Genomic DNA, 17,052 nt, shown 5'->3' with positions numbered 1-17,052 from the left:
AGAACTCACGGTGGTTTGCCCTCCTACTCTGTACCCGGTTCTGGGGAGTTGATGGTGGCATCGCGAGTTGCTAAGGAGCGCCCAGGTATCAGCACCTGCCCCTTCTCTCCAGCCTTGAGCTTCTTGCAGCAGAACCTCCGGCCTTGCCACTTTTCATTTCTCTGCTGCTCTCCCCATTTCAACCGGAAGCTCCTTGAGCTGTGACGAAATCTTGATCTTGGCACTCCATGCATTGGGAACTTATTTGCTGCTTAGGAGATGTCATGGATGTACAAGCAAAACACCTGTTGGGTTGACCAGTCCCCATCACCATTCTTGGCTCGCTTCGCGCCCTCTTCTTTCTTAACCCAGGGCACGTGAGAGCCACTTCTTTGCAATGCATGGGTCCAATTACCGATGTTGCCTCCCCACCTCTCTGAGAAAATTCACACAATCAGAAGAGACCTCCCACGAACACCACCAGTCTCTACCACCTGTCATGCCCGTTAACAGTCCTGCATGCACTTTGCCAAGATTTCCAACATCCTGCGTACTGCTCTGGTCTTCCCAGCGTTCATCTCAGCAAACAAGTAGTTTTTTTTTAACGCACCCTGCTTCTTACAAGGCCTCCTACAGTTGACTTTAGGGTACCAATTCCTGTGACCATATTCCATTTAGGAATTTACATGTATGTTTTCTCCATGCCTTTTCATGGATCGACAGCTTATTCTTTTAAGCGCTAAATAATGTTCCACAGCCTGACTGCCACGGTTTATTTGTGCGGTTTATTTATGTACTGAAGCACGTGTTGATTGCTTGCAATTTTGGGGAATTACGAAAACATGATGTGCAGGCTTTTATGAAGATGTGGAAGCTAGGGGCTGCCATCGCTGTAACCTATGGCACAGCTGTGCTTATCCTTATAAGAAACAGCCGGACTGCTTTCCTAAGGGGTTGCTGAAATTTTTTACTTCCAGCAGCATTAGGTGACAGTTCCTGCTGCTCCGTTGTCTGTCCTCGTCAGCACTGGACACTGTCAATGCTCTTAATGTTGCTCCTCCTGACAGATGTCTCCTTAATGACACACCGTGTAAGCCTGCTTATGAGAGGGCCTCAAAAAATGCATGGAAAATAGAACTCAAATATATAAGTTTATTCTGGTATCAAATTTTTTGAAACCCACAGCATTTCTCTGTTAATTTTTAAATTAACTATGTAATCACTCATTTATTTGAAAGACAGACAGGGGCAGAATTATCCCATCTTTGATTTACTCTTCAGCAGCAGCTGGAGCAAGGTCAAGTCAAACCCAGGAGCCTGAAACTCAACATAGAGTGTAAGAACTCAAGTACTTAGCTGGTCCCGGGGGGTGGTCAGCAGGGAGTAAAACTGGGAGTGGAACGGGGCGTTCTCACTTGGGGTGTGGGGATTCTGAATGACTAACTTCTGTGACCGAAGCCCACCTATTGGTTTTGTCCAATGAACTTCTTCTTTATTTACCACACTTCTCATATTTACCACCTGTTTGTCTTTTAAGAGTTCTTAAAGCACTGTTGATTCTCTGTCAGAGGTGTCTCCTGGAAGTATTTGTGTGTGAGTTCTGTGGTTTGTCTTCTCATATCCTTGCCGTTATATTCGAGTGAGCAGATGTTTTACATTTTCACTTTTTTATTTCATGGATTGAGCTTTTAGGTGTATGATCCATCTTGAATTGATTATTTCTGAAGGTCTGTGTTTGGCTTTATTTTTATTATGTTTGTATATGAATGCTCATTCGTTCTGGTAGAGTCCAGATCTGGCTGCGCTGTATGGCTTTGGACTCCAATACCTATGTTTCTGTGAACCTCTTTCCGGACACTCTGTTGCGAATCTCGGATCTTTTTATCCATCCTTTCACTACCCATTCATTGTCTTCCAAAACACTTTCATTTCTTGGTTTCCTTTGGTGGGTTCTCCTGAGAGTGCAGGGCCTATGTCTTTGCTTGTCTGTCACAAGTTTGGATATCCGCCCATGGTTAACCTCATGTTAAGATAAATGCTTTCTGGCAGGGATACGTGGAGTGGCATCTTGACAAAGACCCAATTCTTGTCTCTGCACTCCTTTCCAAGGTAGTTGCAAAGCTGAAACCTTGCAAGTTGGTACAGAGTGATGATTCGTGTGAAATCACAAAAGTTATGATAAGGCCCTGCTGGGATTTGAACCCAGGATCTCCTGTTTACTAGACAGGCGCTTTAACCAACTAAGCCACAGAGCCAAGAACAAGGGATTGTATAATTAACCATCATTGGAATAGGACTCACACCTCTGCAAACTGTAAGAACCATAGTAATTAGTTCTCCAATAATCTGAAGAAAAAAAAAAAAAAAAAAAGGAAAAGAGATCAAAAGCAAACAAAAGTTTTCATGACTGCAAGGTCCAGTCTGCAATGGCTTGTCTCCCATTGAAAAACTGTCCCATCACCTTCAACACAAACTGAGTTTCAGCTCTAGGGGCCAGGTTTTGTGGAGCCCTAGGGATTGTGTGTGAAGAAGCATGGGTCACTGGTCTGACACTGTTGCCATAAGAATATGAGGTGTGGTGCACTTGTAAAAGCCATCCTGAGGCACATGTCATTCGTCCTCAGGGGTCACAACCGTCCCTCTCTGGGTACCACTGTAGGAGGTACTTGGCTCTGCCTGACACCGCAGCCCTGGAGCAGCTCACCTCCCCTGACCTCAGGACCTGTCGGAGGGACTGCTGTTGCAAAGGCCACAGCTCACCTGAGTTCTGCCTCCGCCCTCTCCTGGGTGTTCCTGTTGAGAGACACCTGTGTACAGTTCTCCCTGTCCACATGATTCCCAAGACACCAATCTGCTCCACAGCCACAAAGAAGTGATGATTTCTGCTCTGGTTTCTCTGGATCAAAGTCACAGCCATGGTGCTCAGGCCTTCAGACACCTTTCCCCACAGTAACCTAATGAAACAACAATACAAGTAGTGATATCTTGTTCTGCATTCTCAACATTTTCATCGCAGAATAAGATGAACGAAGACACAGAGGAGGTGGCTCAAACAATGTGCAGAAGCGTAGGAGGGTGCTTAACAAATTATGGCATTATGAATTGGATGAGAATGTTAGAAAATCAACAGCAAATTTGGCTAGCCAGAGGGTGACATCATCCTCATCATTTCAAGAGGAAAAGTTGTGAATATCAAGTACCAAACCTAACATATGCTCATAGGACGTAGCCACAAGGAAGAGCTCAAAACTGAGAGAACTCCCAAAAGTTTGTGGGAAGTAGAACTGAACGAAACTTATGATGGTGCAGAACTCTGGGATCTACGATGGCTTTGTCCTAACGCTGGCTCAACTTAGGAGGATTCTTCTTGTGCTTTGAATGTTTTTTTGGCTGCAAAATAAACTTATCTTTTAACTCCGTGCTTTCCCTCTGATTTGTGGAAGAGGTCTCAGATACGTTTAAACAGAGCCAGAGGATATGAAGGAGGGGTGTAGCCCCTTTGACTCTTGAGGTGCTGGGTGCGGGGTTCCAGTCTCCAGGAGGGGAGAGTCCTCTCTCAGTAGAGTTAAATAGAGAAAATGTGGGGAATTGTTTGTTTTTAAATTGTCTATTTGTTTGAAATTCTGTTTTCCCAGAGAAATCAGAACCAGTGGCATTTGTCTTATATTTCTTCCTAACAGAAGAGGAAGTGGGGATGTTGCTTCATTTATTTAGAGCATGGTGCTAATAATGCAAGGGTTGCAGGTTCAATTCCTGTATGGGCTACAGCTATGTTTCTACCGCCAACAAGCCAAGCCTTGGTTCTTTGTTACTGTCTGCACTGTAAAAACAAAACCCAAACCAAAGAAACAACAACAAACCACGTCCTTTTTAGAGTTAAAGGATGGAGTATTAGGTTGCTTTGTCCAGAGACAATCATGAAAATTAACCAAGAGTGCAGAACCTAGCCACTTAGGGAGGCTGTGTCATAGGCAGTGAATCTGAGCAGACTTGTTCTCTAAGGATTGTTCTAGAAGACTGTGTCTGGCAGTTTTGCTCTCGGAGGAGCAGTTCAAGCTGCAGGAAAACAGCCTGAACTGGTTTTGAGGTATTACCAGGAAGGGGCCACCTCTTTCTCTTCCTATACAAACTGACGTGCTCAGAAACCTTCTACAATAGTCTTCTCCGGGAGCAAGTTCCTTAGGATTGTTGTTTTCACGCTTTTCGTTTTAGTTGTCGGGAGTACAGTTTCCTATGAGGACAGCTTGAGGCCTATGGCACCTACGGGACGAAGTCAGCTGGGCTTGTTCGCAACCTTGGACCTGGATGCCCACAGAAAGCGAAGTGCCGGCCTGTGGCCTCTGGTCCAGGGGAAAGCTGTACACTGTGGCTGGCATGGGAGGTCTTGCTGCCTGGCTGACCCCATTGCTGACACCCTCGGAAACGACAAGGGGACTACCTGTACCCACTTCCATCTAGCACGCCTCCGAATCAAAGTACTACGGGTCTGTGTATCTTAATCTTCATTCCAGGTTCTTGCCCCCTCAAGGGAGGCAAGCAAGACAGAGGTGTAGAGGGCACAAATGCTCAGGATTTATTTGGGAGACAGAGGGAGTGACAGAGTGGGAGTTAATGGGGCAAGAATCCAAACCTCAGCCACAAAGCTCTGAGCTGCTCCTGGAGTCCAGGTCCCTAGGGTCTGGCTCCCGCACTGCAAAACCCTAGCCTATCCTGTACCCGGTATTGTTCCCGACCCCAGCCGCTGCATTCTTTTCCACCGACCTAGTCCCCAGAGAGGAAAAGTCCGCCAGGTGTTGACAGCTCAGGAAAAACTACCTCAGTTCTGCCCAGTCCTCCATCTCTGCAAACTGCCCCAGCTCCAAACACGCTAACACGCGCTCTGTAAAAGAAGTGGCCTGCAGGTGGTCTGGGTAGCCACCTGTATTCACTTCCTGTACCTGCTGACAATTGGCCACCGGCTGTGGTTTCAGTTCTCTTTGATAATAATAAATTCGATTGGGCTGTCCCTTTGCACTGCTTCTCCTCTGCTCTGCCCCTTTTTCTCAACAGGGCCACTCCACTTAAGTCCCCTACCCACTGGGGTTCCCTATGAGGACATAGAGCAGAGCGGCCCCCACAAGGTTTCATTTGAGTAGGCGCTCGCACCTCTGCAAACTGCAAAACATAGTAAGTAGATGGTGGATAATCTAGAAACAGCAGAAAAGATTAAAATTAAGAAAGAGTTGTGAACCTCAGGAGACCGAATTTATTGTATGTTTGCAAGACGCATGCACAAAGAAGACCTCATAATAGAGAGAACTCCCAAGAGTTGGTGGGAAGATGCAAAATACAATTATTTTTTAATTCCATGTTTTCTGTCTCCTGGAAGAAGCCTTCGATATGTTTAAAGGGAGCGAGAGGGTATGAAGGAGCGTGGGCCTCCCGCGGCCATGGCCTTTCTGGCGCCAGGGTGCGGGGTTTGGGTCTGCAAGCGAGTCCCGCGCTGCACTGGGAGACGCGATCTGTTTTATTTAATTGTCGGGTGTACTTGGGGTTTTGTTTTCTCCGGGAAATCCGAACTTGTGGCATTTGTCGTTTTCTGTTGCAAAGAGGAGGGGGTGGGGGAGGGGGATGGTGTGTTTGTGTGTGTGTGTGTGTGTGTGTGTGTGTGTGTGTGTGTGTGTGTATTTGTTTATGTGTGTTGGCCGGTTAGCTCAGTTGGTTAGAGCGTGGTGCTAATAACGCCAAGGTCGCGGGTTCGATCCCCGTACGGGCCATATCACATTTGGCATTTTGACCTTCTCGTCCCCAGTGTTGTGAGTTTAGTTCCAGCTCATTGAGGAAAAACCCGGTTCTTGGGTTTCTAGTTTCTCAAGAGAGACAGTGACCATGGACTTTTTGTTTTGTTTTGAGCAAGCAAGGCAGAGTTACAATTCTCACCCTTTGTCCCCATCCTCTGATCGTTAGCTGCTGCCCCACTCCGCTTTGAACCTGATTTTCATGTCTGCTTCTTTTGCCCCCTGTTTGCTGTTGTGGCAGAAGGTTTCTGACTTTTTAATAACTCTAACTTTGCTCACTGGATTGTGGTGGAAAGTCTTCCTTCAAGTGAGACAAAACCAAGGTCATTTTGGGACTTTGCGCCCATTCCCTGTAACACTAGTAATCCCGATGCCTTCATCGTCACTCTAGATTCTTGCCCCCCTCAGAGTGAAGAACTCAAAGCAGAGACATCAGTGCCGTGCCCAGGGCAGATCCTGATTTATGCGAGAGGCAGAGGGAGTGAGCAGCCGCTGCTGCGTGCCTGGGAACCACCCCACTTGGAGAGTGGGTCAGAGCTACCTATGCGGAAGTTCCCGACAGCATGGGACAGACGCAGCAGCTAAAGCAGAGCCCCTCTCCTGTTCACACCTCTTCACGGGACAGGGTGTGGTGCCCTGACTGAATACTAGAAGCCTGAGGCTTTCTGGACGTTTCCTGCAATCTCCACACGGAGTTTAACTTTCATGTTCCCATCACTGCTGTCCTCATTCTTGCTCCTGAATGAGACACAGGTGCATTGTGGGAAATTAGGCTCCTGGAATGACAAGTGAGGCAGGCCGAGCGGCTGACTCCAGCACCCCTATTCCTATTTAGCCTTTCTATCTCATCCCCACATATCAAGGCGTTCCTTACTTGGGACTGCCAGTTTCCTAAGGGTCTGTGAATTGCTGAAAGTGAAAGCCAGGAGAGGAACCAATCATGATTGACAGGGACAACCTTTACCCAGACACACGAAGAAAGTGCTCTGAACAATTTGGCCCCGTCCTTCCGTGTGTTACAGGTTTGATATGATTATTTCCAACTTTAGCCATTTCTGCCAGGAGGAGGTAGAAAATACGAAGGAATTTCATATTTTAGGTAAGCAGAGCTTGAACCGTGTGGCACCGCGTAGCATCTGAAGGAGGACATTGTGACCCTGGAAGGTCAGCGAGCACAGGTTTGCAGTTCATTGGACAGTATGACAACAACCAAATGGCTACCTTTGGTATAAACAGCATGTAAATGAGAACACCTAGGGTAATATACAAAACAAAAGGAATTCCAATCAAGAGAGGGAAACAGTACGGACTCTCAGTGTATAAAGTCTGATGCCCCTGATAAACTTCGGCTTTGACCATCAGTCAGGGTCCACGCATGTTATTATCGGCTCCGTGCACCAAGTCCTTCGCTGCGGGACAGCGACAAACATCTATTTGAGGGCCTGTTGGAGCCCTGGCTGTTCCACTGCTGATCCAGCACCCTGCTAACATGGCTGGGGTAGATCGCCCAAGTGTTTGCCTTCTGTCTTCCTTGTGAAGCTCCTGGCTCAGCTTCAGCCATTGCGGCCATTTGAGGAGTGAACCAATGGACAGGAGCTCTGTGTGTCTGTCTCTCTGTAACTCTGTCATCGAAATAAGCAAATCTGTTTTTAAAAAGAAGGAGGTGGAGAGGGGGTGCTTTAGCACAATACACTAATCCTTCGCCCTGTGGCGCTGGCATCCCACATGGATGTCTACTCATGTCCTAGCTGCTCCACTTCCCATCCAGTTCCATGCTTGTGGTCTGGGAAAGCAGTGGAAGATGGCCCTGGTCTTCGGGATGCTGCACTTGTGTGGGAGACCAGGAAGAAGCTCCTGGTTCCCGGCTTAAAATCAGCCCCTGGCTTGTGGCCATTTAGGGAATGAACCAGAGGATGGAAAGTCTTTCTGTCTCTCTCTGTAAACCTGACTTTCAATGAAAATGAATGAATAGATTAAAACAAAACAAAACAAAAAAGCAGCAAGATTAGCCAGGGAAGAGCACCTCTCGGGATCTGAGGACCTCCTGGCCATGAAGGTGGTCTGTCGGGGAGACTACCGCTGAAAACCTCTGGCAATGGAGTCCTGGCTCTTACCTCTGAGAATCTGTAACTTCCACCACCTCCTACCTCCTCACCAGACACACACTCTGTTATTCCATCCATGGGAATGGTTTGGCTCCTAGCATAAGCTACCCTTCCACTGAGAAATGCAGGCAAGTTCTCAAACTGGGGGTGGGAGGGAATGTTTCCCCTTCCTTGGTGATGCCACTCACCTCCTCTGACTTGTGTAATTGGAAGGCACACGTAACAGGCCAGAAGGTCAACCTTATGGAAAATGCATCACGGTGACTCATTCTCTCGACAGCAGAAGAAATGCTAGCTGTGCTAGCGCAGGCCTGAGAGGAAGCTGATGAGCAGTTGTCCATCAATCTGATAGACAGGAGGCTGGGTTGAGGAACTGGACCTAGGCAGCAGGTGCCAAACTGATACATACACACACACACACACACACACACACACACACACACACAGCACTCCTGCAACCATACACAAGAGATGAGAACATTCCAGGGTGTGTTGCTAAAAAGCATAGAAGTTAGAAAGCCCTCACAAATGGGAGGAAGTGAACACAGACACATCCAAAGCCAGAACCCTTAGAGCACGGAAGAGAGGAACTCAGACTGTAGACTTCTTGGGACCCAATGAAGCCAAACCCTGGATAAGAAACACGGCCCAGACTCAGGCCCTTCTCCAATCCTGGGGAATCCTGGTCTGTCTCCCCAGCACAAGGTGTCTTTGCCTGCCTTTGAGCACAAGGAACTCACAGACCGAAGGGAGTGACTCCCCTGCAGTCATTTTCTTCTTGGTAGGTAAGACCTTTCAGCCCTAACTCCTGGGGGAGCCTGGGAATTAAGCCAGGGCTGCCGGGATCCTCGCTCTGTGCTTTGCAATAAACACTTCCCTTCTTCCATCACCCTGATGTTGGTGATTGGCTCTGTGCATGTCAGGCCAGCAGACTCCGTTTGGGGATTCTATTCTAAAGCCTCCAACCAGTTTGGAGTGTTGGTCAGCAACACTAGGAAAAGCAGGTTGTTCTAAATGCCTTCACATCTACAACGCTCTTGACATTTAGAGAGAGCCTCAGAGAGGGACTATTGGTCCAGACACCAGGTTGCATTTAAGGTTTACAAAGTAAGGTTTAAGGAAGTAGAACTACACAAAGCTAGTGGTGGTAAAAACTCCAGGGTCTAGGATGGTTTTGTCTTAACACAGCATGAACATCTGAAGATCCCTCTCATGCATAGATCTAAATGGTTGGTTCTTTTACTGCAAAATGAAATTATATGTTAATTCTATGTTTGAATTCTTCATTGGAAGACGTCTTAGATATGTTTAAAGGGAGCGAGAGGGTATGAAAGAGCATGGGCCTCCCGCGGCCATGGCCTTTCTGGCGCCAGGGTGCGGGGTTTGGGTCTGCAAGCGAGTCCCGCGCTGCACAGGGAGACGGGATCTGTTTTATTTAATTGTCGGGTGTACTTGGGGTTTGTTTTCTCCGGAAAATCCGAGCTTGTGGCATTTGTCGTTTTCTGTTGCAAAGAGGAGGAGGGTGGGTGTGTGTGTGTGTGGGTGGGTGTGTGTGTGTGTGTGTGTGTGTGTGTGGGTGGGTGGGTGGGTGTGTGTGTGTGTGTGTGTGTGTATGTGTGTGTTGGCCGGTTAGCTCAGTTGGTTAGAGCGTGGTGCTAATAACGCCAAGGTCGCGGGTTCGATCCCCGTACGGGCCAGAACTAACATTTTATGTAGTCTGTCCAAAAAGTTAGGTCCAACCCTCTTGGGTTTCCACCCCTCACTGGACGGCACGAAAACTAGGACAGGGCTGGGTGGCTAGACAGACACCCAACAACAGCCTTGAAGGCTGGATAGTTGAGCTGGTTAGATGGGATTAGGTTACAATACCTGTTGACATGTATGAGAGCAGAAGGAAATGTGGGACTGACTGGACTAGTCTGCCATACATACTGGCGAACCAGGATAGCCGGTGGGCCTGGCTGGGGTTATTGTGGGTCTCTCCGACTAGGCTGCAGCTCCCACTGGTTTGTGTGAGGACCGAGTGTGTGCTGGGCAGAACCAGGCTGGACTGCAAACAGCCATTGGTTTCAGTAGAAGACATGGATTGCATGCAGAATCAACCAGGCAACTGCAACCACCAGCTGATCGGGGCGATGGACTGTGCCGGGCCCTGTGCTTGCTAGAACACACAAGAATCTGGGCTGGGAACACCTCAAAATTTCTTTGGGGATCTCTGCAATCGAAATGCTGGACTCAGATCCCTAACCAAGAAAAGACAGAACAAGTCAATCAACCACCTCAGCTATTTGTCAGCAGCGGGATGGCCCGGTGTCCATGCAAAGGGAGGCGGAGCTGCCTTCAGGTGGTTGCAGACATATCCGCCGTTCCCTGCCATACAGCGGGAAATTCCTCGCGGCCCTGCCTGCAATGGAACAATTCTCTTCACACCTTCATGTCCCCCCACATCCATTGCACAGACCCCAGCACATACACATAAAATTATGTTAGATAATACAAATTAAGTGTATTATATAGATATTTACATATTCTAAATAATATAATCATATGTATACATGGCAAAATTATACAGAATCTTAGATAAATAATATATATTGAATATATGTTAGATATAATGTAGTAACAAGAAACCACTAAAACTTGCAAGATCAGGACACCAAGATTAAAAGGAAACAGACAAAGGCTAGGGCAGTCAACGAGATGAGAGAAATGTGTGAAGACTAACAAGAACTATGCAAAGTTTTTAGCATTCACACAAATAAAGTAGAACGATGCCATATTTGCCACCATTACGTTGGCAAAACTGGATACAGAGCGGTCAGTTATGCAGGCATTGCGCACGCCCAGCTGCTGGGAGTTGAAACCCACGAAGCCACAACACAACACAGCAGCAGACCACACAGCGTGGCACGGCACAGCAGTGTCTCCCAGTGAACCAGTGACTGCGGCCGTGCGCCAACAAATCTTTACAGAGACGAGCATTTGGCCAAGGTTTGGCTCGGAGACCATGGTCTGCCAACTCTGGTCTAAAGAAATAAACTCCGGCAACGTTCACAAGATCATGAGAAAATCCTAGTGTTTGCACGTTGGATATGTAGAGGCAAAGGGGCCTCAGACAGCCCCGAACGAAAGGAAGCTGAGAAAACCGCTCAGCTTGCTGGCATGTCCTTCCTGAGAGGGCAGGCGGCTGAGTGTGCCCCTCTCGACACAGGGGGCAGGACCCTGAGCATCGGAACCCGACACCCTGCATCCTGGGGGCGAGCCAGGGCCCACTCCTTCTGCTCTTGTTTCACCGGACAGGAGTGTGCACAGAGCTGATGCGGAGTCTTTTCTACCTGGGAGATTTTTTTGTTTGTTTTACCTACAATTCAGGTAAACCATTTTTATTATATAAATGGTGACAGATTGAGATGTGTAAAATAATGTATCACAGGAAAGGAACCACATGGGGCTTTGTGGCTTAGCTGGTTAAAGCGCCTGTCTAGTAAACAGGAGATCCTGGGTTCAAATCCCAGCAAGGCCTTCAGGGATTCCAAGTATTTTGTCATGATGACCTCTTCAGAGGATGAGAAAGATGATCAGTTAGGAAATATTCCTAGGTCTCTCTCTCTCTCTCACACACACACACACAGAGCCAAGAGGACAGGAAGTCCAGACCAGGTTGAAAAAGAATGGAATCACTTGTCCGACCCTTGTTGGTGTTCTCCTTTTTCAGTGTGGGTCCCATCTGTGTGTCCGCCCCTCCTTGCTGTTGCAAGATGAGAATGGTCTTAACCATGAATCGCAAACCAACAGTCGCTGAGCATTCAGGTGCTGCACAGGCTTCCTGCGCATGACATTGCCTCTGCCTGGAGGTGCCATTATTTGTCAAAAATGGGTTTTCTTAACACGGGGTGAAACTCAAAGCCAATGACACTAAGTATGAATGATACTAAGAACTGCTAAAAGGCATGAAGACTTAAAGATTTTGTACAGGAAAACGCCACACTGTAAGAATTCTTAAACTTACGCCTGAGTCTTCTCTCCAACTGAAACAATTCGAGTTATTCTTTCCCCAGCTACTCTCAGGGCCCCTTAGATGTCACCTGCTGTGGTGTGCTGCACCTCTCTAAGTCCAGGTGTGTTCCTGTTTCAGGCTCATGCTTGTGACCCCTGAGACACATTGTTGTTCTCATTGTTTAGAAGAGGAGGCAGTGGGCTGTGTTTTCGCCAAGCCCTGGTCAAGGTGACACTGCTGGAGCACAGACCCCGGCTTGTGCAGGTCTCCCCAAGGTTTTCTGACAGCCGGTTGCCCCAGGGGTGCACCAGCATCTGCAGCAGGCCCAGAGTTCCAGGATCTGTGTGTGATGATGCATTCCTGCCATTATACACTAGGCAGAGGGGCTCCCCGCTAAGCATCCTCTGAGCGCCGACCTATCATCCAACCACTGATGCTACTTACTTCCTGGTCCTGTCTTTCCCAGAAGTCACATGGATACAGTCACACAGGATGGAGCTGTGTCAAATGAGTCTTGTAGTTAGCAATGTGTATCTGGGTTGGTCCGTGCCTTTTCGTGGCTTGGTAGTTCTCCTGTTTTCCACCTGATAACCTTCCATCTGGATATGTTACAGTTTATTTATCCATTCACATACTTCTATGCAACAACCTAGACGTGGGCGATTCTGAATCAAAGCGCCATAAGCATCTGTGTGTGAATGTTTCTGCGGGCATTTCTTCCACTCTTTTGGCACAAATGTCAAGAAGCACATGAATCCTGTGAAACGCAAGTGTTTAAAGAACTACTGAACCCAGCACAATGGCACAATTGGTTAATCCTCCTTCTTCAAGCTCCAGGATCCCATGTGTATGCAAGTTCATGTCCCAGCTGTTCCACTTCCATCCAGCTCCCAGCTTGTGAGAATGGCTTTGGTACTCTGCACCCTCATGGGAGACCCAGAAAAAGCTCAGGCTCCTGGCTTCGGATCAGCTCAGCTCCAGCATCGCAGTCAGTTGGGGAGTGAACCAGTGGATGAAAGATCTTTCTGTAAACCTGCCTCCCCCCCCAAAATAATATAATAATTAATATTTTAAAAAAAGGAAAAAGAAAAGAAACCATCAAACCATCTTCCGAAGTGGCCATGCCATTTCCCAAGCCGTGGTCATTGAAAGATGGCCCTTGTTTGTAGCTTTGCCCAATCTGGTATCATCTGTGTTCTAAACTTTGGACCTCTGGATAGGTGTGTTTTAACTTACGTTTTTCTAGTCTGGGATATCTTTCATTTCGCTTATTTGCCACATGTGTACCTTTCAAGATCTGTCTGCTCAGCCTTTAGGTCCATTTTTATTTTTCCAAGTGGGTTATTTATGTTCTTGTGTTTTTAGGAGTTGTGTGTTGTGGATTACAAGACTCTTACCAAATGCATCTCCTGTCGTTATTCTCTCCAGGCTGTGGCTTGTCTCTGCATCCCCTCAATGGCACAGGTCGTGTATGTGTATGTTTAAGTCTTTAGCACTTGCTGGCTTTTCCCAGAGTCCTCACTGCTCTGTTTTTGTCAGCTGTGCCACGTGACTCCAGCCTCATCCAATGGAACTCTTAGCTTCTTAATCACAGTTGTTCCAACTTTTAGAGCTGATGATTCCAAAACCCTTGCCATTTCTGAATCTGGGTCTGACATTGCTCTCTCTTAAACTATGTTCGCTGTCCTGCAAGGATGGACTTGGAGCATGGAGCCTGAGAATAACACACAAGGACTACTGACTGATGGTCAATAGCCACAGTTTATTAGTGGCATCAGATTTTTGTAGACTGGGGGTCACATAGGATAAGGGAGTAGGCATGGAGCTTATCTATGGAACCCATCAATTGTTTCCACACTCTTGTTTGGAATTCTTTTGTTTTGTATATCCCACCAAGTGTTCTCATTCAAATGGTATCCATTCAGTTGTTCTCATAACAGATGATATCCAATCGGTTGTTCTCACACAAATGTCATCCTATCATTTGTTATCCTATGTTTGCTGTCTTTCTAGAGCCACAATGTCCTTCTACAAAGCTACGTGGTTTCCCCCCCTCTTTTAATGTATTTTATTAATGTATCTTATTTGTTCTTTCTTGATAGCCAGACATGAGGAACTGGACAGAAAGAACCCCTTGCTACAAACATTAGCTAGATGAAGAGCTGTGGGTGGAGGGAATGTATCCTCTGGTCCTATGACTAGGTCCCAGCTTCTCGGTTTCCCTGGGCCTCTGGACTGAACGTCTCACGTGCTTCTTAGCATCCTCCTTCGCATCAGGTGGACTGCCGGGGCCAAGGTTGGGTAGTGGCCCCTCCCCATCCGAGTCTGTTGGGTGCAGGTGGGCCTTAATTAATCGGCCTTTGCTGAGGACAGACCTTGATAGGAGCAGACACTCCTGTATATTCCAGAATGGTTCTTTCCCCCTCCCCTGCCAGACACAGAGGGGATCTCTCAGATTCCCCGTTGGCAAACACACTTTGCATCTCAGAATTTTATTGTTCTACACTTCGTACGATTGTTATTCTTTAATTTTGCCTTATTTCATCATACCCTGAAGGTATATTCAAGCTATAGCTTGTATCCGAATTTCACTTCCTTCTATGGTTAAACAGTGTGTATGATATTCTGTATTGTATTTATGTGCTGAAAGATGTTGGAAGTAATTCTATCTTTTGACTGTAAGGGACAATGTCATGTAAATATCAGTTGGGATCAATTATTGATTCTTCAGATACCCTAGAAGTGAAGTTGCTATGTATATAGTAATAACATATATTTTAAAAGATTTATTTATTTTTATTGAAAAAGTAGACTTACAGAGAGATGGAGAAACATCTTTCGTCTGCTGGTTCACTCTCCAGGTGGTTACAACAGCCAGAGCTGAGCTGATCCGAAGCTAGGAGCTTCTTCTGGGTCTCACACATGGATGCAGAGTCCCAAGGCCATCGTCCCTGCTTTCCCAGGCCATAAGCAGGGAGCTGGATAGGTGCCCATATTGGATCTGAGCACTTGCAAGATGCGATTTAGCCACTAGGCCAATGTACCAGGCCCAATTATATATATAGTTTTTGAAGAATTTCCATACAGTGCTGCAGTGGCTGAACTGCTTTGAATTTGGACCAGCAATGTACAAGACTGGTATCTAATTAAATTCTTGTGTGTGAAGGACACTATCATGAACTAAAAACACAACCCACAGAACGTGAGCAGATATTTGTCATCATAGGTCTGATAAAGGATTGCTACATAAGCTGTGTAAGGAACTCCTAGGCTGACTCAGTCTGTCACCCACCTCAATCTACACACATGCTGGTGGTTGCAGTTGTTGGATCAGTTCTGTTCCAAGTCCCATCTCATCATCCGAATCACAGCTTGCAGCTGAATGTGAATTTTCATTCCTGGAGGAAGACATTGGCTGCAGCCCAGGTCCTTACCGGTCGACCCTGCCCTACCGACGCCCTCTGTGGCGCCGCCTGTCTGCCCAGGGTCTTTCTAGCTCGGTTCCTGGAGGAGAAAGCCGAGGCCTTAGGCCGAACCGGGTCACCCTGTCTGTCCCCGCTGCTCGGCGTCCCGCCCCGATCGGCCCCATCGGGGACGTCCTGGGCATGCCCGGGCGCAGATGAGACCGCTCCGCAAAGCAGAGGGTGCTTCCGGCCTCCCAGCTTCACGTAAAAGGAGGAAGAGCTGCCTGCGCTTGCAGCCTGCTTGCCCCAAGGGCGGCCGCGCCAGGTGCGGGAATGAGGACGCAGCGACAGCGTGAGGGTTGATAAGGATTGCGGGGCTGCGTTTGCTGAGCGCTAAAGAATTACAAGGATTCAGGGTATCTCGGAACCAAGCTCTCTCAAAAATATGGAGCGCAAAAATCTGAACATGTTTCCGCCCGGTTTCGAACCGGGGACCTTTCGCGTGTTAGGCGAACGTGATAACCACTACACTACGGAAACCCTGTGGTGCAAGGGGTTCCTCCCTCTCCCTTTTGGAAACCTCTGGGCTTAGTTTCCTAATGTTTCCGACTTGTTATTCAATGATGTACTTTAAAATGATGCATATTACTGAACAACCGCCCTTCTTTAGAAAAAAAAATTTTTTTTTCCTAGTTATAAAATTCTGCGTTGAATTACGGGTGGAACTCAATTCTTACTTGAAACGCACGAATCTACGGACGTAATTTTAGGCTCTTCCGTGTTATTTAGAGGTACTTCCTGTTGCCAGCCGCATCTGCATGTACTGGCCACATGCCGTACCCAAAATGGCGCCGGCCGGAAAAGCCACATCTTGGCACCTGGTGGAGAGTTACGTAGCTTTCGCGGTACTGCGCAGGCGCCTAGCGCATGCGCAGTGAGCTGAGGCGTGGCCGGCGCATGAACACTGGGGACTGATGAATCTGGTCGCCCAGGACCCTGCGTGATCATGACACCGACCTATCCTCGGCGGAGGCGGGGCCAGTCAGCACATAAGAGCAGAAAGCCTGCCGGGGTCGGAGCCCTTTCCTCTTCCTCATCTTGGTGTGCGCAATAAATTTTACCGCAGGAGGCTTCACTCGCGTCTGCGTCTTATTGCTGGGCGGTAAGACACGTGGGCGCGACAACTGGTGCTGGAAACCCGGGACCTGGAGGGGGCCTCCCGTTTCGAACGGGACGAAGTCAGAACTGCGGCCAAAAGACAGGTAAGGAGCTCTGAGAGGGAGAACTTTCGGGTGACTAGGAGCATAAATCGGAGGTATATGAGCCACCGCTCCTGGTTATAGACATGGGCGCACGGATCTCTCTGGTGAAATTTTTGCAGACGGTTTATGCCCTCCTTAAGGGAGCGGTCAGAGAGAGTGACGAAGCCCTTCAGTCTGCCCAGGATAGTCTCTCAGAAACAGAGCAGGAGAGGAGAACCGGTTTGAAGCAAAAAATAAAGGTGAAATTGAAAGCGGGATCTTCCTCATCAAGTTCGGAGACGTCCGATGCTGAGGAAGGGTACAAGTGGGATAGGCGCTTAGAACGCAAAAAACCCGCAGGAAACAGAGGAGGATCAGAAAAGGAGAAGAAAGAGAATGGCGGTGCTACTGTGCCGGCCACGCTCGGCCCGTGGCCTCAGGACTCTGGAGCCATTTCACCAATGACTCCTCCTCCTGTGACGCCATCTGCCCCGCCCATGAGTTATGGTGCCGGCTCTTCCCTCATTGATCCAGCCACACGCCGGGAAC

The 17,052-nt window shown here is 47.9% G+C and overlaps 5 non-coding genes across 5 annotated transcripts; 3 read left to right on the top strand and 2 right to left on the bottom strand.

The window, feature by feature from the left end:
- Positions 1-2,160: 2,160 nt before the first annotated feature.
- On the bottom strand, positions 2,161-2,234 carry TRNAT-AGU. The gene has a single exon. It is a non-coding gene; the product is annotated as a tRNA-Thr (tRNA).
- A 3,427-nt stretch (positions 2,235-5,661) lies between these two features.
- TRNAI-AAU lies at positions 5,662-5,735 on the top strand. Its single transcript has one exon. It is a non-coding gene; the product is annotated as a tRNA-Ile (tRNA).
- Positions 5,736-9,484: 3,749 nt separating this feature from the next.
- TRNAI-AAU lies at positions 9,485-9,558 on the top strand. The gene has a single exon. It is a non-coding gene; the product is annotated as a tRNA-Ile (tRNA).
- A 1,752-nt stretch (positions 9,559-11,310) lies between these two features.
- Positions 11,311-11,384, top strand: TRNAT-AGU. Its single transcript has one exon. It is a non-coding gene; the product is annotated as a tRNA-Thr (tRNA).
- A 4,345-nt stretch (positions 11,385-15,729) lies between these two features.
- On the bottom strand, positions 15,730-15,802 carry TRNAV-AAC. Its single transcript has one exon. It is a non-coding gene; the product is annotated as a tRNA-Val (tRNA).
- Positions 15,803-17,052: the final 1,250 nt, after the last annotated feature.

Source organism: Ochotona curzoniae, unplaced genomic scaffold (genome assembly GCF_017591425.1).
Source record: "Ochotona curzoniae isolate NIBS_2020 unplaced genomic scaffold, NIBS_Ocur_1.0 contig_4064, whole genome shotgun sequence".
NCBI lineage: Eukaryota > Metazoa > Chordata > Mammalia > Lagomorpha > Ochotonidae > Ochotona > Ochotona curzoniae.
The sequence above is the reverse complement of the archived record's forward strand: the minus strand, read 5'-3'. Positions and strand labels throughout refer to the sequence as shown.